The sequence below is a fragment of the Carcharodon carcharias genome, chromosome 3 (genome assembly GCF_017639515.1).
Source record: "Carcharodon carcharias isolate sCarCar2 chromosome 3, sCarCar2.pri, whole genome shotgun sequence".
NCBI classification, from domain to species: domain Eukaryota; kingdom Metazoa; phylum Chordata; class Chondrichthyes; order Lamniformes; family Lamnidae; genus Carcharodon; species Carcharodon carcharias.
The window spans coordinates 191,828,997-191,853,349 of record NC_054469.1 but is presented as its reverse complement, the minus strand read 5'-3'; the positions used below and the strand labels follow the sequence as shown (position 1 = coordinate 191,853,349).

General features: G+C 42.0%; 1 protein-coding gene and 1 pseudogene across 5 annotated transcripts in view; both read right to left on the bottom strand.

The window, feature by feature from the left end:
* cdkal1 (CDK5 regulatory subunit associated protein 1-like 1) overlaps positions 1-24,353 on the bottom strand; it is a 923,378-nt gene that overhangs the window by 483,492 nt on the left and 415,533 nt on the right. The window lies entirely within an intron of this gene.
* Positions 4,457-4,664, bottom strand: LOC121276631 (annotated as a pseudogene).

Here is a 24,353-nt window from a genome sequence, read left to right as displayed (position 1 = left end):
TTAGAATAATACCATATATTCAGATGATCACAAGGCAATTACATCGAGGACCACCATTCAGCCCTTCTTAGTTCAACCATCCAATAAAGATTCTAAAATTCTTCCTTCCTCTCCCCTCAAATGCAGCTGCCAATTATTTCTTAAATATGTACAGGATGCTCATCTCCAGTACCCTACTGGAAGTGACTGCATTGCTGGGACAGACTGGATTGCTCGACAAAGACTGGTATTGTCTTGATGGGCTGAATAGACTTCTCCTGTGCTATTATGGCTCTATGAATCTAATTGTAGTCCACACATTTAGCACTCTTTTTCATGATACCAGTCTTAAATTTACTTATTAACTAGTTTGATCTTTTGTTCCACTACTTTAATTTCAAGTGATTTCTAGTTTTATCAGTCTCATTCCTTTAGGCCCTCTATAAGATCACCTTTTACCCCTTCTAGACTAAAAAACCCAAATTCCTCATGTTGCGACCTCTGACTAGAGACTAATCTCACGGCTTTTTGCTGAATTGCCCCAGTGCTTCTAATCGCCTTGCATCTTGGCAACCAGAACGAGATGCAATGTTTAATGTGCAGTCTGATCGCAGGCCTGCATTGTTTGATCAAAAACACTCTTCAGTCTCTGACCAAATCTTTTGGCTATGTAGTTCAATATGCTATTGGCTTTAATAATTGCTCTGCACTGGTTGGACATATTGAACGTCTATCAAAGCTATTAATAAATACTTTTTAAAGATAATCTTGAGTGTGTGAAGACAACACAGGCTGGAGGAAGTACTTTAATGTGAAGAACCTCAATTACATTATTTTTAAAAATTGTGAACCAGTCTGCATGTGATACAGAATGTCATACATTTCCTAATGTTGGGTAGCAATTAGGAAGAGTTTGAACCAGGAGACTTCAAGAACATTTGCTGGGTACATGTTGATGTGACAGGGCATTTGGATGTGGACTTGTGATCATAATTCCCATTTCTCAACCATTAGGAAGAGGCAACAAGCGGAGACCAATCAATTCCCTACAAAGCTGGAAGGAAGATTTAATACACAACTATATAGCGACATTAAGAAGCAGATCTTCAGTCTTCGACACCAATTGAAATTGTAGGGTTTTTTAAAAAGCTGTTTAACTAGCTTATTTTTTATCTCTCTACTCTAAAATTTGGACTGAAACTATCTCAGAATTTCTCTGCGATGACAATAACATACGAACTACAAATATGCCACCCTTTTCAGAATTCTCTGTAGAGGGGAAGAAAGGACAACTTTACGACAACCCAACTTTGACCAATGATTTGAACATTAATTACGAAAATCCAACAAGATGTTCTTTTTAAAGCTGATGGTGTAATTTTGTGAGGCTAATCTCAAGACTGTCTCTCTGGACAAAAGTGTAGATTGAAGATAGGGTTATAGCACTATAGTCCTGATACAATTTTGTCCATGAACAAAATTCTATGCCAAGAACAGAGCTTCATAAGATTACTACTCTTATGCCAAACTTAAAAGTTTTTTTTATAATTACAATTATTCAGCCATGACAATCAAAAACAATAACTATGAAGCAATTAAATCTGGGTGGTTAACTTCCTTATAATTTTTTTCCCTGGAGAATCTATTCTTAGAAAGTGTGAATCCTACAGGTATGTGACAAGGGTTGTATATGGGTATGTTCTCCTCAAACTGTGTGTTTGTGTTAATGTTGCATTGTAGCTGATTAAGCAAATCTTACAGTAAACTTATGAAAGAATGATAGATAGCAACAGTACTACAGCTTAGGAAAACACAACAATGTTTCTTAAGAAAAATGAAAGGTGTATCAGCATTGGTAACTTAACATCAAAACCATCAACACTATTTTTAAAAAGTGCTTCTTTAAAGTTAGCCAGGAGTCTGAAAATCAGTACAGGCCAATGTAAACTGTGGACTTTAGCTGTTTTGTTAATAGTTCTGGTTCAATACAGCATAATTAGGAACACATCACAACACTATATTGTGTTTCTATAATAATGCATATGGCAATGGAGTATCAAACCAATTTTCCTTGGTGCTCAAAGACTATTTATAAATAAAAGAAAATTGAAGGCCTTAAGATACGCAAAAGAAATAACGAAAAATCTACAAAAGCAAGACATTGCTGAAAGATCATTGATCTGAAACATTAACATAATTTTTCTCTCAACAAAGGATGTCCGACCGGCCAAGTATTTGTAATATTTCCTATTTTTTATCACTATGAAAGATAATGTTGGAATACAAGCAAATCAGCAGCAAGGTTTTCCTGAATGAGCTATTCTTGAACGTAACCAAAAAACTCACTAATGAAGGAGTTGAACAAGAATCAGTCAGAAATACAAGCCGCGAGGTTTGCTACACCAAGCTCATCAGTCGCAAGAACAGTTTTGAATGTCTCTGCTTTGAATAACTGTCACCAAGCAAGTCGATCTGCACTATATATAGTGAGATTCATAGGGATCGGAGATCCATGTGCTATCAGCCACTCAAGCAAATTCTAAGCATCAGTTGCCACACGGTATTCGTTGTATGTAGCATTGGCTCAAGTTGCTTAACTGGCTTTCAGCCACCATAATTACGATCTGTAACTGCGGCAACTAGCACAGGCCTGCTGCAGGCACAGATCTGATCTACAGCACTCAGGTCCCCATCTACTCAAGTCACAGAATTAAATTATGGGTAGCTGACCACCAGCTAAGCATTTACTGCCATTCGTATTTATTTATTAGGGCATATTCATGACTAAGAACATCCCAGACAGATCATGGATGAAGTTTGGAGCAGGCCTCTTCACTCTCTTTGGAACGGACTATCCCGTCACTGCTAACTATTATTTAGAGTACTGGGAGCGATAAAAGCTGACCTCAATGACTGCCAGTGAGATAGTAGAATGCCTGAAAGCACACTTCAGTCACCATGGCTTTCCTACCATTGTGATGAGTGACAATAGTCCTCAGTTTACAAGTGAATAATTCAGGCACTTCAAGAATGATTGAAAAATTCAACACTATGCATTTTCTCTAGTCAAATGGAAAGGCTGAGGCAACGGTGAAAATTGCCAAAGGGATCAAAAAATCGAGTACATCAGCACAGATGTGTACAAGGCAATCTTAAGAGTGAGGAAACATATCTACTGAAGGCATGAAGTAGTCCAGTTCAGTGACTAATGTCACTCCACACTCCAACTACTCTTCTAATAGCTAAAAGACTACCTGAAGTTAATTGTAGTAATAGGCATGAGTGACAAAATCAACGTGAAACAACAAAAAGCCAAAATTCAATTTGATAAACCTGGCAAATCATTGCCAGAGTTGAGAGTTGGAAAGCCGGTCAGAGTGCAAACATTTAACATACTCAACAGAAGTCAGCCCACTTGGCAACTTGGAACCTATGTAGAGAAGTTGTCATCTCGATTGTATATGATGAAAGGTGAATGACCAGATATATCATTACAACCGCAGACACATGGGTCCAACTGGAGAAGCTACTCTGCTCCTTCACAGCAGATGGCTGATGAGGAAGAGTTGATTTCACCAACTGAACAAAGAACTAGAATCCTAGAGGTCAAAAGTTTCCCCAATTAATGCAATGGATTAGTAGCAACACTCGCCATGGCAACAACTTTCTCCGGAGGGAAAACATCACCCCAGGAACCAGCAGACATGAGATGAACAATCAATAGCAAACCCCACGTATACAATTAAAAGACCTGAATGCTTTAAAGATTGTGTGCGAAATTTGTGTGTAAAGACAGACAAAAGTGAGACAGGCTAGAAAGAACAGATTTTTATTCATGCATAATGACTTCCTTTTCTAGACCATGTATTGTGCAACTACAAATGTTAGTGCTTCCAATATGTTTTTCTCTATATATGAAAAGGGACATGTTTGAAGAAATGCCTTTGTGCACTGCCACTTTTTGTGTACTGTGGCTTGCCATTGTCATGTAACCTCTGAGGTCATCTTGGGTAAAACATAAGGTGGAATTCTCCCATCTGGGTCTAAGTCCTGTGGTGAAGGTGTGGAGTGTTTCCCGTTGTATAGGTCACCAAGAAGTGGCGCTCGGCCACAGCCTCAGTAATCATGCAGTCAAGGGTTTCCCAACGTTTTGTGCGGCAGGGCGGGTTGGATGGCATGTTCCCTGCCACCAAATCCAGGTGCCATTTTTAAAAGGTGTCCAGAAATCACTGACCCACTGTTGAAGAAAGAAGATGGACTGCCTGCAGAAAGAGGGTGGACCTCCAGGAACATAATGAAGCTGCAAGATGGACCTCCTCAATGACACTGAAGCTGGAAGATCCACCTGACAGATGCTCCCCGCAGCCACTGCTACATCTTCCAGGGTCCATGGACGCTGGAGGCTTCCATCTTGAACTCCAGAGGCAGCCACAGGCCATCTTCATTGCAATATTTAAACCAGATGGATTTTGATAAACGTGTCCTCACAGCAGCAAAGTCCTGATGGCAGCAACAGCCTGGAGTAACAGGTTGTTCGCGTCAGAACAGAGGGGCTACAGTGTAGGTCTATTACTTTAACGTGCTAATGACTCAAGCACTGTACAACCACAAGTTGGTGAATGTACATGCCACATTGGTCCAAATGTGTTCTGGGCCAGTGTGATTTCCTGCTGGGGAAGCAGGTGATTTGCGTGTCTGTGTGTGTGGATGGGGGGTGGTGGCGATTCCGGTCGAGCCTTCATCTGCATCCCATTAGCAGGATGCAAATCGGTTTCATGCCGGCCTCTGGCAGGAATTTCAACCTGCCATCGCAGGTGGTAGAAGAAAATCCCACTGTCATTTTACGCCTGCATGAAGCCAATTTTTGGGCTTCCTGCTGCATTCTTCCCCCCATCGCCCATCATTAAACCCGCCATGGGGTTCATGGAAGAATTCTACCCAGAGGCTTTGGGCAGAAGTTATTTTTACACACCACATGGAATAGTTTTAATGTTTCTTCTGAAAGGTAGCACCTCAGACAGTGTAATGTGCCCTCAGTAATGCACTGAATTGTCAGCCTAGATTTTGTGCTCAAGTCTGAGTGAGACTTCAACTATTGGAAGCAGTTCAAAGAGGTTCACAAGGTTGATTCCTGGTGTGAAGGGGTTATCTTATGAGGAAAGGTTGAGCAGGTTGGGCCTACACATTGGAGTTTTGAAGAATGAGATGTAATCTCATTGAAACAAATTAGATTCTGAGGGGAAGAGAAGAGAAAATTCTGAGGGGAGGTTGACAGGGTAAATGCTGAGAAGTTGGGAGAATCTAGAACTGGGAGCACGGTTTCAAAATAAGGGGTCTCCCATTTAAGAGGGTAGAGGAGGAGGAATTTCTTCCCTTAGAGCGTTGTTAGCCTTCATTGCAAGAAGATTTGAGTTCAACGATGTCTTACTGCAGTTATACAGGGTCTTGGCGAGGCCACACCTGGAGTGTTGGATGCAGTTTTGGTCTCCCTACCTAAGAAAGGATATACTTGCCATAGAGGGAGTGCAGCAAAGGTTCATTAGGCTGATAGCAGGAATGGCAGGACTGTCATATGAGGAGAGATTGTTTCGAGTTGGCCTGTATTCACTAGAGTTTAGAAGAATGAGAGGGGATCTGATTGAAACATATAAAATTATAACAGGGCTAGACAGACCGGATGTTCCCCCTGATTGGGGAGTCTAGAACCAAGGGCCACAGTCTCAGGATATGGGGAAGGCCACTTAGTACTGGGATGAGGAAACATTTCTTCACTCAGAGGGTGGTCGACCTGTGGAATTCTCTACCACAGAAGGCTGTGGAGACCGGGTCGCTGAATATATTCAAGAAATAAATTGATACATTTTTGAATATTTGGGGCATCAAGGGGTATGAAGAGAAAATGGGAATATGGCGTTGAGATAGAGGATCAGCCATGATCATATTGAAAGGCAGAACAGGCTTGAAGGGCCGAGTGGCCAACTGCTCCTCCTAGTTTCTAGGTTTAGTCTTTGGAATTCTCTTCTACAGAGAGCAGTGGAGGCTGGGTCATTGAATATATTCAAGACTGAGTTAGACAGATTTTTGATCGACAAGCATGTCAAGGGTTATGAGGAACATGTAGGAAACTGGAGTAAAGGCCACAATCAGATCAGCCAAGGTCTGATTGAATAGCAGGCTCGTGAGCCAAATGGGCTACTCCTGGTCTTATTGCTTATGATCGAATAAAAACTTCTAGAACTGTGACCGCCTATTATGCTTAAAAAAGATAAAGTAAAGTTGACCTATTGGCACTGCTATGATTCCAAAGACATAAACTGTTATAACTTCACAAAAGCAATGAAAACAGGCCCCTCAGCATAAGTGAAACAGAAAGACAAAGATCAGGGTGTATATTGCATTTTATTTCATTATTTTGTTTTTTTATATCTTAAATCCAACCAGAAACATTTTGCAAAAGATAGGGTTGTCAACCCCCCAGGATTGGCCTGGAGTCTCCAGGTATTGAAGGCCAATCTTCAGGACACTGCTGTGTGCAATCCTGAAGAAAAATCATCAGAACCTTAAAAAAGATTTTTTTGGGAAATCTTCTTTGAACGTTTCTTTTTGCCAGATATAAAAATATTGAAAATGGGAAAAGAAACCCGTTTGGCTGACAGTCAAGCATTATCCAATTGGGCAATGAGTCTTTTTGCATTCCGATTGGAGTAGGAAGACGGGTCATACGGGTGGAAGTGTTGGCCAACAAATGGCTGGAGCATGGGGGCAAGGCAAGTCATGTGATGAAACCTCCAGGAATATATTTAATGATAGTTGGCAACCCTAGCAGGATGTGGGGGTCACAATGTTCCTATTAATGCTACGTTACTTTGAGCAAGTAGAGTTCACATTTCACAAAGTGAATTTGTTTTTGGACAATAGATTAGATTTAACCAAGAATAAGCATTATGAATAATGAAAACAAAGAAAGTGTATAATGGCGGTCAGTATTGGGTTCATTTGTGACAGCCCCCACAGCTCATTAAATACTGATACTCACTTTTCTAGGCTCACTAATTCAACCAAATTGAAATTTGCCAGGATTGACATCTTCAGAGAAGAGGTTAAAGATTAGACCTCATGTGAAAGAATTGCGATGAAATAGGGAGAGAAAAAGAAAAGCTGAATGCGTTGGAGAGAATAAAAATGAAGAGTTATTCCATTACAAAAGATGATCACTAGTTGTTTAAAAGAAATGCTAAGAGATTTAGGGTTCCAATTTAATTGACATTTACAGTATATTTTAATTATATAGGATGCAAGTGTTGACAGGGCTCTCTGAATAAACAACCCAAAAGCTCTATAAACTGAAAAGATAACAATATTATCTTAAAATGACTTAGTTACAAAACGGGCTCATGTCAAACATATCTCACAGCAAAATGTTACTGTACAGAGGCAAATAAGCTGTCATTTTTGGGGCTCGCAGAATGAACAGCATCAATGTTTAAACGCAATTAGTTTCATAAATGTATAGATACATTTGTTCAATGCACACCTGGTTTCCCAGAAATGTTTAAATAATGGGAAGGAATAGAATAGAAAATCAAGAATTTGTGCATTAGTAGCAAATGTAAGATCAAGGGAAAGAAATAAGCCCTAAAACTGCTAATGTCAAGGAGATAAGATCTCAAGTATTGCTCCCTCATCTCAATGAATTTCGGGTTCGGAAGGACGCTGAAATCTTCTTCCGCTGTCTTCGTCTCCATGCTCACTTCTGTGGGCAGGAGTCCTCTCCCCATCCAACGGATCCTTTTACCCACCTCCAATATTCTCCCTCCACCTGGACCCCTCCCTCTGGATTCTTAGCTTCTCTTGAGCTTTTGAGAACTGTTGGTGTGACATTAGTCGTCTCAATTTCTCTGCTCCTCTCACCCATTCTAATCTGTCTCTCTCTGAACTTACTGCACTCCGTTCTCTCAGGTCCAACGCCAACATTGTCATCAAACCCGCTGACAAGGGTGGTGCTGTTGTTGTCTGGCCTCTACCTCGTGGAGGCTGACGTCAACTCGCAGACACTTCCTCCTATCTCTCCCTGGACCATGACCCCACCACTGAACATCAAGCCATTGTTTCCAAGACTGTCACTGACCTCATCTCCTCGGGAGATCTTCCTCCCACAGCTTCCAACCTGATAGTTGCCCAATCTCGGACGGCCCGCTTCTACCTCCTACCCAAAATCCACAAACAGAACTGTCCCAGTAGACCGAACGTGTCAGCCTGTTCCTGCCCCACGGAACTCATTTCTCGTTATCTTGACTCCCTTCTCTCTCCCCTTGTCCAGTCCCTCCCACCTACATCCGTCATTCCTCTGACACCTTACGTCACATCAAGAATTTCCAGTTCCCTGGCCCCAACCGCTTCCTCTTCACCGTGGACGTCCAATCCCTCTACACCTCCATCCCTCACCAGGATGGTCTGAGGGCCCTTAGCTTCTTCCTTGAACAGAGGCCCGAACGATCCACATCCACCACTACGCCCCTCCGTCTAACTGAACTTGTTCTCACACTGAACAATTTCTCCTTTAACTCCTCTCACTTCCTCCAAATAAAAGGTATGGCTATGGGTACCCGCATGGGCTCCAGCTATGCCTGTCTCTTTATTCCTTGTTCCAGTCCTACTCCGGCGCCCTTCCACAACTCTTTCTCCGGTACATCGATGATTACTTCATGCTCTCATCGGGACTTGGAAAAATTTATTAATTTTGCTTCCAATCTCCACCCCTCCATCATTTTCACGTGGTCCATCTCTGACACTTCCCTTCCCTTCCTTGACCTCTCTGTCTCAATCTCTGGTGATAGACTGTCCACCAATATCCATTACAAACCCACCGACTCCCACAGCTATCTCGACTACAGCTCCTCACACCCCGCTTCCTGTAAGCACTCCATCCCATTCTCTCAGTTCCTTCGCCTCCGTCGCATCTGTTCCGATGATGCTACCTTCACAAACAGTTCCTCTGACATGTCCTCCTTCTTCCTTAACCGAGGTTTTCCACCCACGGTCGTTGACAGGGCCCTCAACCGTGTCTGGCCCATCTCCCGCGCATCCGCCCTCACGCCTTCTCCTCCCTCCCGGAAACATGATAGGGTCCCCCTTGTCCTCACTTATCACCCCACTAGCCTCCGCATTCAAAGGATCATCCTCCGCCATTTCCGCCAACTCCAGCATGATGCCACCACCAAACACATCTTCCCTTCACCCCCCCCACCCCGGTCGCATTCCGTAGGGATCGTTCCCTCCGGGACATCCTGGTCCACTCCTCCATCACCCCCTACTCCTCAACCCCTACCTATTGGCACCTCCACATGCCCACACAAAAGATGCAACACCTGCCCCCTCACTTCCTCTCTCCTCACCGTCCAAGGGCCCAAACACTCCTTTCAAGTGAAGCAGCATTTCACTTGCATTTCCCCCAATTAGTCTACTGCATTCGTTACTCCCAATGCGGTCTCCTCTACATTGGAGAGACCAAACGTAAACTGGGTGACCGCTTTGCAGAACACCTGCGGTCTGTCCGCAAGAATGACCCAAACCTCCCTGTCGCTTGCCATTTTAACACTCCACCCTGCTCTCTTGCCCACATGTCTGTCCTTGGCTTGCTGCATTGTTCCAGTGAAGCCCAACGCAAACTGGAGGAACAGCATCTCATCTTCCGACTAGGCACTTTACAGCCTTCCGGACTGAATATTGAATTCAACAACTTTAGATCTTGAACTTCCTCCTCCATCCCCACCCCCTTTCTGTTTCTTCCCCCTTCCTTTTGTTTTTTCCAATAATTTACATAGATTTCTCTTTTCCCACCTATTTCCATTATTTTTAAATCTTGTATGCTCTGCTAGCCTTTCCACCCCACTCCCACTAGAGATGTACCTTGAGTGCCCTGCCATCCATTCTTAATTAGCACATTCATTTAGATAATATCACTAACTTCAACACCTCTTTGTTCCTTTGTCTGTGACATCTTTTGATTATGTGCTCCTAGCACTGCTTGCTTGTCCCTACAACCACACCACCACCCCCCCACTTCTCTCCCAAAGCATTGATGAAAAATGTGCCTTCCAAGTGCAAGGAGCCCAATTGAGTAGTTAATTTCCATTTCAGTAGTTCGGTGACTTTTATTGCCTTCTCCCCTTCAGTCTCTAGAAGCTCCATTCAGTTATTTATAATCCTTTATAGAGTAATACAATAGCAATATGTACTTTGGTCCAAAGAAACAGGGTATAAATTAGAGTCATAGAAGTCTACAGCACAGAAAAAAGCCATTCGGCCCATCAGGTCTGCGCTGGTCAAACAAGTACGTAGCTATTCTAATCCCATTTTCCAGTACCAGGCCCATAGCCTTGTATGCCATGGCATTGCAAGTGCACATCCAAATACTTCTTAAATGTTATGAGGGTTTCTGCCTCTACCACCCTTTCAGGCAGAGAGTTCCAGATTCCCATCACCATTTGGGTGAAAAAATTCTTTCTCACATCCCCTCTAAACGTCCAGCCCCTTATCTTAAATCTATGCCCCCTGGTTATTGATCCCTCCACCAAGGGGAAAAGTTCCTTCCTGTCTACCCTATCTATGCCCCTCATAATTTTATACACCTCAATCATGTACCCTCTCAATCTCCTCTGCTCCAGGGAAAATAACCCCAGTCTATCCAATCTTTCCTCATAACTAAAACTCTCCAGCCTAGGCAACATCTTGGTAAATCTCCTCTGCACTCCCTCTGGTGCAATCATATCCTTCCTATAATGCAGATCTAGACCGCATGCAGTACTCTTGCTGTGGCCTAACCAGCAATTTATACAGTTCCAGCATAACCTCCCTGCTCTTATGTTCTATGCCTCGGCTAATAAAGGCAAGTATCCCAAATGTCTTCGTAACCACCTTATCGACCTGTCCCGCTACCTTAAGGGACCGGTGGACATGCACACCAAGGGCCCTCTGATCCTCGGTACTTCCCAGGGTCCTACCAATCATTGTGTATTCCCGTGCCTTGTTTGACCTGCCCAAGTGCATCACCTCACACTTATCCGGATTAAATTCCATTTGCCACTGATCAGCCCATCTATATCCTCATTTAATCTAAGGCTATCCTCCTATTTATCACCCCACCAATTTTCATGTCATCTGTGAACTTACTGATCAAACCTCCTACATTCTAGTCTAAATCGTTTATATATACTACAAACAGCAAGGGACCCAACACCGATCACTGTGGAACCCCACTGGACACAGGCATCCAGTCACAAAAACACCCTCGACCATCATTCCCCACTTCCTGCTTTGGGAAGCATAAGTTAGTTCCTGTTTATTCTATTTACAGATTCTCAGAATTGTATTCCAACTAAGATGCAGGTAAAGATGTGTGTGCAATTGAAGCAACTCTGCACTGAAATGGCAGCCTTTATGAGATCATTAATCTAAGTAAGTCAATTTACAAAAGAACGAAAGGAAAGAAATACAATAAAGCAAAGAGATAAAATAGCTCAAATAATAGAACCAACCACAGTCTGACTTAGACAAATTTATGTACTAAATACTGTATAGGTCAAAAAGGAAAAGAAATGCATCAGAGAAAAATTAAAAAGCTTGCTCATACACAGATCAAATAGCAACAATGCTGATAATCTTTTTAATTACCAAAAGAGCACACAATCTTCCAGGACTATAATCAATATCTTTAATATGCATGTTGCTGTATGCACTCAATTTGATATAGATGAATTCATTGAAAAAAAAACTCAAGGTTCTAGCAAAGAATGCGAATGAATGCTGAACTTAAAAACCTGGAGTACTCCAACTAGTTATTATCTTTGATCACCCAAAGTTGACCAAATTTGGACAATTGCACGTACATAACGTTGAGGGCTCAGTCACAAGATCTCTAAGTGCTACAAATTGATAGGATGAGAGTTTATGCCCACCATTCCACAGAGAGTTTCTAATCTCAGAAAGTGATAGAAAATCGGTATTCAAATAATCTGGGCAGATTTCTTATGCCTATTGGCCAAGTTGAAGAGTGGCACCAGTATAGAGATGGGAGCAAGTCACATCCATGGTCTTCCATTTTGAAATAGAAAGGGGAAATCTAAATTGGAGAAGATATAAAGACAAAAGGTCCACCTGAAAGAAAGAATCAAGACTTGTATTTCTGTGGCACCTTCAAGACCACAAGATGTCCAAAAGTGCTTTAAAGCCAAAAAGTACTTTTATTGAAGTGTAGTCATTGTTGTAAATTGGGAAATTTACAGCTAAAGCTAAATTGCACAACCAAGTCCCAAAAACAGCATTGAGATAATGACTAGATAATCTGTTTTAGTGACTTTTATTTTCAAGTGTTGGCTTATTAGTTAATTTCCAGGACCTTTTACATTTATCTTTTAAAAATAATAAGGTTGGCTTATTTGTATTCAAGAGTAACATTCTACAATGGCGTCTAGCCAGCATAAATGAGCCACATTACGAGCTTGAATCATTATCTTAAATTGGTTGTTACTGTAGCTATTAGCACACTCAAGATTGTATAGCAAGTGCTGCCCAATTGCAGAATCACATTTAAATACATAGGTTTTATTTTGGGTTTTGGGTTTTGCAAGTGCTGGTTGGTTGAGAATGGTCTCTACTCTGCCTATTGCAAGCAACTGAAGGAACATGCTGTTTGATTCAATCAGCCAATCACTGGAATGTATGGCCCACATTCCTGACATCGCACCAGCACTAAAATTCAAACATGACGATGCTCAATTGTGTGGTACACAGAAGGTTTTTTTCGACTGATGGCAGCATCTGATTAGTGGAAAATACTACTCAAGTAATACTGCACAGTAGCAGAAATAAGCGAGTAGTCTGGGCCTAATCTCCACAGTACTGATTTGAAGTGCCAGATAACCATTCAAAGGGATGCTCATGGTGTACAATTTCAAACATTTTGGTTGTTGCAACACCTAATGATCCAGGTATCATCCCATTCTATTCTATTTTGCACATTATGAGACTTGGCCGAAGCAGACATTGGGGAGCCTCACACTTGCACATCAAAAGTAGGCATTCACCTCAGCACAGTAACTCTGATTGACTGCTCAGTGGACCAAGGGGTCTTTTCATCAATTTGAGTATGTATTTTCATATGCCATTTTGTGTAAGAAATAGAAACTAATTTTTAAGCATTCCAGTTCATTTGTCATTCTTTTACTGTCGCATTGTAAGGATGAAAGTACTGTGGTTTAGGCTGTGATATTGGAACCTGGTGACAGGAGTTTTAGGCATGTTCTGTATAGTGCTTTGTTAATGGCTATTCTGTACAATATAATTAGTAGCACCTTATTCGTAAGTACCAAAATACAACTGCACACTGGCAATCGTTAATATAAAAGAAATTGGAGTAAAAACGTTTCAACCTGTTTTTGCGTACACTATGTTCCCACAGTAACCCCTTGTTTCGATAAAAAAGCATTGACCCTAAAATATCTAATTTCAAATGTAAATCATCATAAAGCCCCCACGTTGCTGTCAGGGACGTTGCTTGCCATGTTCCCTTCAACAGTGGCTACACTTCAAAAGCAACTAATTGGATATAAAGCACTTTGGGGCATTCAGAGGCCGTGAAAGGCACTGTATAAATGCAGGTCTTTCTTTTTATCCATTCATTCCAAACATGTGTCCATTTTCTATTTCACATCAGCATAATTTTCAAAATGATTTGTTGCTTTTTCAAATATTATATCATGTTCACACATAGAAGCATACACTTAAAATATGGAATCAAAAACACCATCAGTCCTATTGTAGCAATTCCTTCTGATAACCACATATCATGCGGACCATCTTCTTATCCTGTGTCTTTTTGAGAATTACAAATACCAATTTTGATTCATGCATATATGTAGGCTCTGAAACACTTGACTGGTTTCCATGTGTTGTGTGTGCTGGTTGGTACAACACGCTAATAATAGCAATGCCAACTTCAATTTCAAGCCATAATAATTGTTCTAATAGCATCTTTGTTACATTAAATACCTAAAGTCACCATAATCCAGAATGGCCAGATAGGGGTTAGTCAGGAAATCCTTTGATCAAGCCTCAAAGTGAACTTGTTAACAACCAACTTTACGGGATGTTCATGGTTTTTGGAAAGGACAGGGAGAGGTGCAGGCTGCTTTTAATTCTGAGGTTGCTTATCCTGTTTAGAAGTGGTAGGTTGGCTTTTTATGGTGCAGAGCTTTCTAATCAAAACTAGATGCACTCTCCAGTGAAGGTGACTGAACAAAAGTATCGGCACTGGTATATCTCATTAATGATTCACTGGATCTGTGGTTTTAAATTGTTAAAAAATCTGCCTTTTTCCATTCAATCTAAATGCACAGCCAAAAATATTTAATTCTTCCCTTTACTTCAAATTATAATTTCCATGCTTTATGGAAGGTTCCAGAATGTCTCTTTCTGAAATAAATGATGATTAGCATACTCTTTGTGATGAAGGTTAACTACCAGAAAATGTTGACATCATTTAGTGTTTAGTAGTCTGGGCCTAATCTCCACAGTACTGATTTGAAGTGCCAGATAACCATTCAAAGGGATGCTCATGGTGTACAATTTCAAACATTTTGGTTGTTGCAACACCTAATGATCCAGGTATCATCCCATTCTATTCTATTTTGCACATTATGAGACTTGGCCGAAGCAGACATTGGGGAGCCTCACACTTGCACATCAAAAGTAGGCATTCACCTCAGCACAGTAACTCTGATTGACTGCTCAGTGGACCAAGGGGTCTTTTCATCAATTTGAGTATGTATTTTCATATGCCATTTTGTGTAAGAAATAGAAACTAATTTTTAAGCATTCCGGTTTAAATGCGCCGAAATATGATCAGTAGTCATTTGACATTATTTGAGATCAAAAGGTATAAATTGGAACAAGTTTTTCATCAATCTTCAGCACTCATTGCCATCTTTTCACATCAAATGTGATTAAGAGCAATCATTGGCATCAAAAGCCATCACCAAGTATCAGATGCGATCATTAGGCCTCCCTCCACACACACTGAGCCATACCTTTTTTCCCATCCCTTCTCAGCCCCCACTAATAAATCTCCCCCATCTGGATTTCACCATCTTGTCCAGATGTGGGAGAGCTCCCACCCCATACTCCCAACCATCAACTCAGACCAGTTGCCTGCCGCCGGACCGGGACCCTGGCTGGACCTTCCCTTTTGCACCTGCCACCAACTTTTTTCTTTATTTGTTCATGGGATGTGGCTAAGCCAGCATTTATTCCCCATGCCTAATTATCCTTGAGAAGGTGGTGGTGTGCTGCCTTCCTGAACCACTGCAGTCCCATGTGTTGTAGGAATACCCACAGTGCTGTTAGGAAGGTAGTTCCAAGATCTTTGACCCACTGACAGTGAAGGAACGGCGATACAGTTGCAAGTCGGGAGGATGTGTGACTTGAAGGGAAGCTTAGAGGTGGTGGTGTTCCCATGAGCCAGCTGCCCTTGTCCTTCTACGTGGTAGAGGTCATGGGACTTGGGCCTACTGCTAGCCACTTGTGCTGGGACCCTGGCTGGACTTCCCCCTCCCGCCGAATCAGGCTTGGAGTATGAACCAGACCATCACCACAACTCTAAACCAACACCACAAACCAACCTATTTTGTTTCCCTGTCCTGTCTGCTGCTTCTGATGGGACTCATGCTGGCAATGTCTGCGGAGCCCTTCCACCCTTTTAGAGTCAAGTAATGCTTACTAGTTCCTCTTAGGAAATTAAATAATTCAAACTAGCCAGTGATTTATTCATTCTAAACCGGAATCCAAGTCCAGTAAAGCAGAAACGATCCAATCTTTAAGCTAGCTTGTGTTATAAAATCAAATATAGGCTAATCAGAAAATATGGACCAAGTCACAAGCCAGTTTTAGTTGACAAATATGTTGGTTGGCTTAGATACACTCGCTATTTAGTAATTCCTACGCGATTACCTGGAGACACTAGTTACCAAATTTATGCCTCTCAGAACACTAAAAGACAGCCAATCATATCACAAAAACAAATAAACACAAATTAATAAAATGACAAGTCATATTAAATGCCATTCCAAAGTACTACATGACCAAAAGAGAAGTGCTTCACTCTATTTTTTGGTACAAATTGTTTTAGAGATAACTGCTGAACTTTGTAGTTAGTTGCACATTAATCCAATTTCATCATCTGATGTAAACCACTTCTGCATTTCAATAGGTGCTCTGTTTGCAGTGCATAGCAAAAATTTAAATTTTTAAAAACTCTTTTAAAGGAAAGAGAACAAATTACCCTTTTTTGAGGTTGCTAATTGGTTTTTCATGCCCCTGATAATGGTGTGTTGGATGAGTGGCTGTTTTAGAAACACAGGAGGATTATGCTGCAAAAGGGACAAAATATGATGATGCTGAAGAGTAGCCTGAGTTTAGCTTTCAGGCCGAAAGTACTAATTGTTCTTGAGCGAATTCTCTGGAACAAGTTGAAATTTGTTATGATCACCGTAGAGACCAATAACTTTTAAAAAGTATGAATTTTCCAGGAGCCTACTCAAAGACAAGATTTCATGTTTTAAGATTTTTACTGTAACAAACTAAAATCAACATTGACTAAAAGCCAAAACAAAAACAAAAACAGAATTATCTGGAAAAACTCAGCAGGTCTGGCAGCATCAGCGGAGAAGAAAAGAGTTGACATTTCGAGTCCTCATGACCCTTCAACAGAACTAGGCGAATCCAAAGAAGGGGTGAAATATAAGCTGGTTTAAGGTGTGTGTGTGTGTGTGTGTGTGTGTGTGCGCGTGTGTGCGCGTGTGTGTGCGTGCGTGCGCGTGGAGGGGGGGTGGCGTATTTGTAGGGACAAGCAAGCAGTGATAGAAGCAGATCATCAAAAGATGTCACAGACAAAAGAACAAAATAACACATAGGTGTTGAAGTTGGTGATATTATCTAAACAAATGAGCTAATTAAGAATGGATGGTAGGGCACTCAAGGTATAGCTCTAGTGGGGGTGGGGGGAGCATAAAAGATTTAAAAATATTTAAAAATAATGGAAATAGGTGGGAAAAGAAAAATCTATATAATTTATTGGAAAAAAACAGAAGGAATGGGGAAGAAACAGAAAAAGGGTGGGGATGGAGCAGGGAGTTCAAGGCCTAAAGTTGTTGAATTCAATATTCAGTCTGGAAGGCTGTAAAGTGCCTAGTCGGAAGACGAGGTGCTGTTCCTCCAGTTTGCGTTGGGCTTCACTGGAACAATGCAGCAAGCCAAGGACAGACATGTGGGCAAGAGAGCAGGGTGGAGGGTTAAAATGGCAAGCGACAGGGAGGTTTGGGTCATTCTTGCGGACAGACCGCAGGTGTTCTGCAAAGCGGTCACCCAGTTTACGTTTGGTCTCTCCAATGTAGAGGAGACCACATTGGGAGCAACGAATGCAGTAGACTAAGTTGGGGGAAATGCAAGTGAAATGTTGCTTCACTTGAAAGGAGTGTTTGGGCCCTTGGACGGTGAGGAGAGACGAAGTGAAGGGACAGGTGTTACATCTTTTGCGTGGGCATGGGGAGGTGCCATAGGTGGGGGTTGAGGAGTAGGGGGTGATGGAGGAGTGGACCAGGATGTCCCGGAGGGAACGATCCCTACAGAATGCCGACGTGGGGGTGAAGGGAAGATGTGTTTGGTGGTGGCATCATGCTGGAGTTGGTGGATGATGATCCTTTGAATGCGGAGGCTGGTGGGGTGATAAGTGAGGACAAGGGGGACCTTATCATGTTTCTGGGAGGGAGGAGAAGGCGTGAGGGCGGATGCGCGGGAGATGGGCCGGACACGGTTGAGGGCCCTGTCAATTACCGTGGGTGGAAAACCTCGGTTAAGGAAGAAGGAGGACATGTCAGAGGAACCATTTTTGAAGGTAGCATCATCGGAACAGATGCGATGGAGGCAAAGGAACTGAGAGAATGGGATGGAGTCCTTACAGGAAGCGGGGTGTGAGGACCTGTAGTCGAGGTAGCTGTGGGAGTCGGTAGGCTTGTAATGGATATTGGTGGACAGTCTATCACCAGAGATTGAGACAGAGAGGTCAAGGAAGGGAAGGGAAGTGTCAGCAATGGACCACGTGAAAATGATGGAGGGGTGGAGATTGGAAGCAAAATTAATAAATTTTTCCAAGTCCTGACGAAAGCATGAAGCAGCACCGAAGTAATCATCGATGTACCGGAGAAAGAGTTGTGGAAGGGGGCCGGAGTAGGGCTGGAACAAGGAATGTTCCACGTACCCCATAAAGAGACAGGCATAGCTGGGGCCCATGCGGGTACCCATAGCCACACCTTTTATTTGGAGGAAGTGAGAGGAGTTAAAGGAGAAATTGTTCAGTGTGAGAACAAGTTCAGCCAGACGGAGGAGAGTAGTGGTGGATGGGGATTGTTCGGGCCTCTGTTCGAGGAAGAAGCTAAGGGCCCTCAGACCATCCTGGTGGGGGATGGAGGTGTAGAGGGATTGGAAGTCCACGGTGAAGAGGAAGCGGTTGGGGCCAGGGAACAAATTCTTGATGTGACGTAAGGTGTCAGAGGAATCATGGATGTAGGTGGGAAGGGACTGGACAAGGGGAGAGAGAAGGGAGTCAAGATAACGAGAAATGAGTTCTGTGGGGCAGGAGCAAGCTGACACGATCAGTGTACCGGGACAGTTGTGTTTGTGGATTTTGGGTAGAAGGTAGAAGCGGGCCATCCAAGGTTGGGCAACTATCAGGTTGGAAGCTGTGGGAGGAAGATCCCCAGAGGAGATGACGTCAGTGACAGTCCTGGAAACAATGGCTTGATGTTCAGTGGTGGGGTCATGGTCCAGGGAGAGAGAGGAGGAAGTGTCTGCGAGTTGACGCTCAGCCTCCGCGAGGTAGAGGTCAGTGCGCCAGACAACAACAGCACCACCCTTGTCAGTGGGTTTGATGACAATGTCAGGGTTAGACCTGAGAGAACAGAGTGCAGTAAATTCAGAGAGAGACAGATTAGAATGGGTGAGAGGAGCTGAGAAATTGAGACGACTAATGTCGCGCCAACAGTTCTCAATGAAAAGATCAAGAGAAGCTAAGAATCCAGAGGGAGGGGTCCAGGTGGAGGGAGAATATTGGAGGTGGGTAAAAGGATCCGTTGAACGGAGAGAGGACTCCTGCCCAAAGAAGTGAGCCCGGAGACGAAGACGGCAGAAAAACAGTTCAGCATCGTGCCAAGCCCAAAATTCATTGAGGTGAGGGCGTAAAGGTATGAAACTAAGTCCTTTGCTGAGCACTGAGTGTTCAGCATCGGAGAGGGGAAGGTCAGGGGGTATAGTGAATACACGGCTGGGACTGGGATTGGAAGATGGGGTGGGGACGGAGGGACAGGCAGGGGTGGAGAGTCCTAGATGGGTGTTGGTGTCGATGTGTTGTTGCTCCGACTCAAAACGTCAACTCTTTTCTTCTCCGCCGATGCTGCCAGACCTGCTGAGTTTTTCCAGGTAATTCTGTTTTTGTTTTTGTTTTGGATTTCCAGCATCCGCAGTTTTTTTGTTTTTATTGACTAAAAGCTACTTAGTAGAAAACTAATACATTAAACTATAGAAAAAGTATTCCCAGTTAACTGCATAACACAATTAAAACTCCATGCCATGTTTATCTGTTACATCACATTCTTAACAAGTGCCTGGCCTTGTATTTAAAATCCCAAATGTCCCCCAGCAATTCAACAGGCTTTCTCAGTTCTGTCGAAGGGTCATGAGGACTCGAAATGTCAATCTTTTCTTCTCCGCCGATGCTGCCAGATCTGCTGAGTTTTTCCAGGTAATTCTGTTTTTGTTTTGGATTTCCAGCATCCGCAGTTTTTTTGTTTTTATTTTTAGGCTTTCTCCCTGAGCTGCCAGGGTAAATCTTCCAGTGTTCTTTTAAACGCCCCCTTCAGTCAATCTTCTGAGCATACTTGAATGCATTTCAGCAGCAAGGTACCCTCTGTTGATTCTTTGGTCTTCAACTCTCCAGAACAAGTGTCACCCTTCGAACAGGGATTCTGTCCTCACCAACACTTCACTTGGTGATCTTTTCTTCTGTCTGGTACAGCAGCATCTGCTGTTGGACTGACTGTCTCTGAGAGTCTGTAAGTCTGCAAGCAGCAAGAACAGCTGCCTTCTCCTTTGTGTCCAGGTGTCAAAGCTTGCACCTGACTTTCAATAGGGCTTGACACAATCCTCTTGTCTCTATGGCAACCTGGTCATGAGCTTGTCACCAGGCAGAGTGCAGTACAACTTCATACCATCCCCCATACCAGGGCATTCTGTTTTACCTTGTTAAAAGAGACATAAGCATAATCGTCTTAAAAAATCTAGAGGTCATGACAAATTGGCACCTTATTTTTCGTATTAAATTGTAGGGAAGTTTCTCTGTTTTTATGAAATGATTAATGTTAGTTTACTTTTTGAAATCTAATTTACTATGTAACAGTAATCTATGTGACGTTTGCATTTCAAAATATATTAACAAAATATTTTATGCAGATCTGTTATGACAGTGCCCACAGTGAATTAGAAATTTGCCAAGGAAGTTGGGTGCAAATTTCCACTGAAAGAATTTGGAGAAAGGTTTCTAACAGATTGCTTCAGGAACAGTGAAGGATAGTGTGACAATCCTAGGCACTAAGTAATTAGTGTTTCCTCCCCTTAAGGTGGATAAATAAAAGCATTTCCCTTACACCCCACAATTGCATTTTACTTTCTATCTGTTTAAGGTGTAGGCATTTATAATGAAAACAATGAAGTTTATAAAGCTCAAGAAAACATTTTAACTAATTTGCATTTTTTAATCAAACATCTCTACGACTGAAGATGCTTAAATGTTTAAATTAGGAATTTTATTTTGCACCTACCTCCAAATTTGAACAATAGCACCGTGCAGCCATAACTTGCTAATATCTATATGTGAATTATTGAGTGTTTCAGGTTAGTTTTGAATTTGAGAGATAAATACAAAGAATATGAGATCAGTGAGGACGGCAGTAAAAACCCAGTCAACTTTTAAGGAAATTCTGCACATATCTTCAGTCAAAGTCAAATCATCGGATCTACTAATGTGAATTTCAAAGCCTGAAGCAGGATCCAGGTGAGCATGTTGACAATTTCTTAATGAAATTGAAAAATATAGCCAGCAAATGTAAAATCAAGGAAACAAGATAAAAGACTAATCGGCCAGCTCATTTGGGCTTCTGAAATACAATAAGACCTGGTTGGAAAAGACTAGCTCTCACTATTGCAGGCTGTTGACATAGCCAGAAACATGAAGCCACAAATAGACAGATGGCGACAGTGGCTTCCCAAACTGCTAGCCTTCAGTTAAGTTAAGAAAAAGGCAGCAGGGTCGATGCAGTGAAACAGTAACAAAAAAATGCATACCAGACAGAAAGATGTGTATCAGCTATGGATGGCCACATAAGTTCACATACAGAAGCAAATTTCCTGCATAAAGATCAAACAGCAAAGCTTGTGGCAAGCCCAATTATGGGAAAAGATATGCGGAAGAAAGAAAGATGATGGTAAAATAATTGCCAGAGGCAGAGCTGCAGGGCAAATAACCTGGAAGTTGACAATACGTTTGAGGATAACAATGGACATAGGAGCCATACAGCTGCATGAAATATTTGGATGCAACAGTTCCCAGAGAATATAAATTCACGCAACCTTTCAGATTAGGAAGATAATGAGAAACAAGCCCACAACCATAAATCTGAAACAAAAACAGAATTACCTGGAAAAACTCAGCAGGTCTGGCAGCATCAGCGGAGAAGAAAAGAGTTGACGTTTCGAGTCCTCATGACCCTTCGACAGAACTTGAGTTCGAGTCCAAGAAAGAGTTGAAATATAAGCTGGTTATTTCCAACTAAACCAGCTTATATTTCAACTCTTTCTTGGACTCGAACTCAAGTTCTGTCGAAGGGTCATGAGGACTCGAAACGTCAACTCTTTTCTTCTCCACCGATGCTGCCAGACCTGCTGAGTTTTTCCAGGTAATTCTGTTTTTGTTTTGGATTTCCAGCATCCGCAGTTTTTTTGTTTTTACCATAAATCTGAAGTTTGATACCAGAGCACAGAGTATCATCATCCCGCTCAGAATATACCAGAAGGTCTAACCCAAAAATTTCGAAGAATATGGCTACCCAAGGAAGGGCTCTCTGAAACTGAGCAACATCATGCTACTGACGTGGAGGGGAACTAAGATTTGACATCTAGGAATAACCAAAATCAGAGGGACACACAAAAGAAAAGATGTTAACTGCATGTTCTACATCACTAAAACCGGTGGTCCTGCTATCCTGAAGTTGAGCAGTTGCCAGAGGCACAGAGCCCACAGATTTGGTAAATTTCATCGTTATGAGAGATAATCTAAAGCCAAACTAAAGGGTTGCAGTCAAGATACTGAAATTCTCAAGGCCAATATTAAAAAGATGTGAAGAGCTATTGACAGAAAAGGAAAGAGAACAGGTTCAGAAAGCTCAGGCGTTTAAAGAAGATTTCCAGAAATTTGCAGCTCTCCAAGATAAAAAGTTAACACTAGAGAATAGAGTCGCTGACCTGGAAAGATTGGAAGCTAAGCATAATATAGCATATTGAAAAAAAGCATATGAAAGAGAAATTGTATGCTGTACAGTTATCAGAGGAGGCATGCAAGAGGAAGATCCTGAACCTCAAGTCAGGACTTCAACAGCTCATGCTTCAAATAGAACTGGATAAAGAAAAGAATGACAGTGCTGAGTTCAGACAGCAAGTTAGTGAACTGATTTCCAGTTTAACACAATCTGAAGATGATTTACTGGAGATCACTAACAAGCTGCCAGAAATGCTGGAGTGTTTAAAGGAAGTAGTACAAAATGCCAAGTAGAGTGGGCACAGCAGGAAGCTGAAAAACTGGTGGAACACAGGCACACAGAATAGTTGGAAGAGAAACATAAACTGCATAATTGTAAAGCAGATTAAGGTGAAGTACAGCCGGGCTAAAGGCTGACTTCAGCGTGCTACTTTAGCTCAGAAGAAGAAGCATAGCATTCAGCCACCTAAGCGATACTGTGAATAAAATGCTTTTTGAGGAAAGAAAACAAGCTACAAAAGACTCTGAGGGTGTTCAGTTTAATTGTCTAATTAAAAGTCAATTGTTAATCTTCGTTGGTTTGGACGTAAAAAAATGATTAGAACAGCTATTAATACATAGAGGTGTTTTTTTGAAAAAGAGGGATGTTATGTTACATAATTCCAATTTGACTTAGGAAATATATCTTCATTTGTATGTACACATTTGTATGTATCCAGAACCGTATTACTATTGCACTACAGTCTGTGTATTGAACTAATAATGTCTGCAGCACATAGTATGATCTGGGAAATACATTCGATGAAGCTCCAGCATTTGAGTTTAAAAGTACAATTGTTTTGAACTTCTGGGAACCATGGAATAAAGCACCTACCACATGAGCCACATCAGTTACAAACAGCAACGTCAGAGTATGACACCGTGGTACAGAGAGCCATTCAAGTGGTAGGAGGAAATAGGAATATAATAGTGGTAGGAGACAATATAAATAGGGGGACAGATACTGTTCTCAGAAGCTGTAAGGTGAGTCTCGAAGGCTGTGTTGCCTGCTCGGTGCCTCAGGGCTGCAGAGGAACTTGCAGCGGGAGGGGAAGGATCCAGTTGTCATTGTCCAGGTTGGTACCAATGACATTGATAGGACTAGAAAGGAGGTTCTGCTGAAAGAATTTTAACAGTTAGGAGCTAAGTTAAAAAGCAAAGCCTTCAAGGTAATAACCACGGGATTACTGCCTGAGCCACGGGCAAACAGGCATAGCGTGAATAAAGTCAAGGAGTTAAATATATGGCTCAAAGATTGGTGTGGGAAGAATGCGTTTCAGTTCATGGGGCTGTCAGGAAGATATAATAATTCTCAATGTTATTGGAATTTATTGTAAAATGGAGTAACAGTGGAATGTCTATAAGTGTGTGTGTGTGGGTGTGAGACTTAATTGGATTAAAGGCAGCTAGTCTGAAGGTTTTGATGTAAACTTGGAAACATGGGTGAAGTTTACAATGTAAGGTAAAAGGACATTTACATTTTTAAATAAACCAGGCTAGATTGTTTTCAAAGGTGGGGTGAAATCTGTCACCTAGCCAGGTGAACCTTAGAAACAGTGTTTTTATTTTTCGAAAAGACTACTGGGAAAACTTAGTGGTGTGAGAGCTTTTTATTATCAGGAAGATAAAATCCTAAAGACATAGGGCAGAATTTTGCCATCGGCGAGCAGGGAGCGAGGCCCGCTCACCGACACATAAA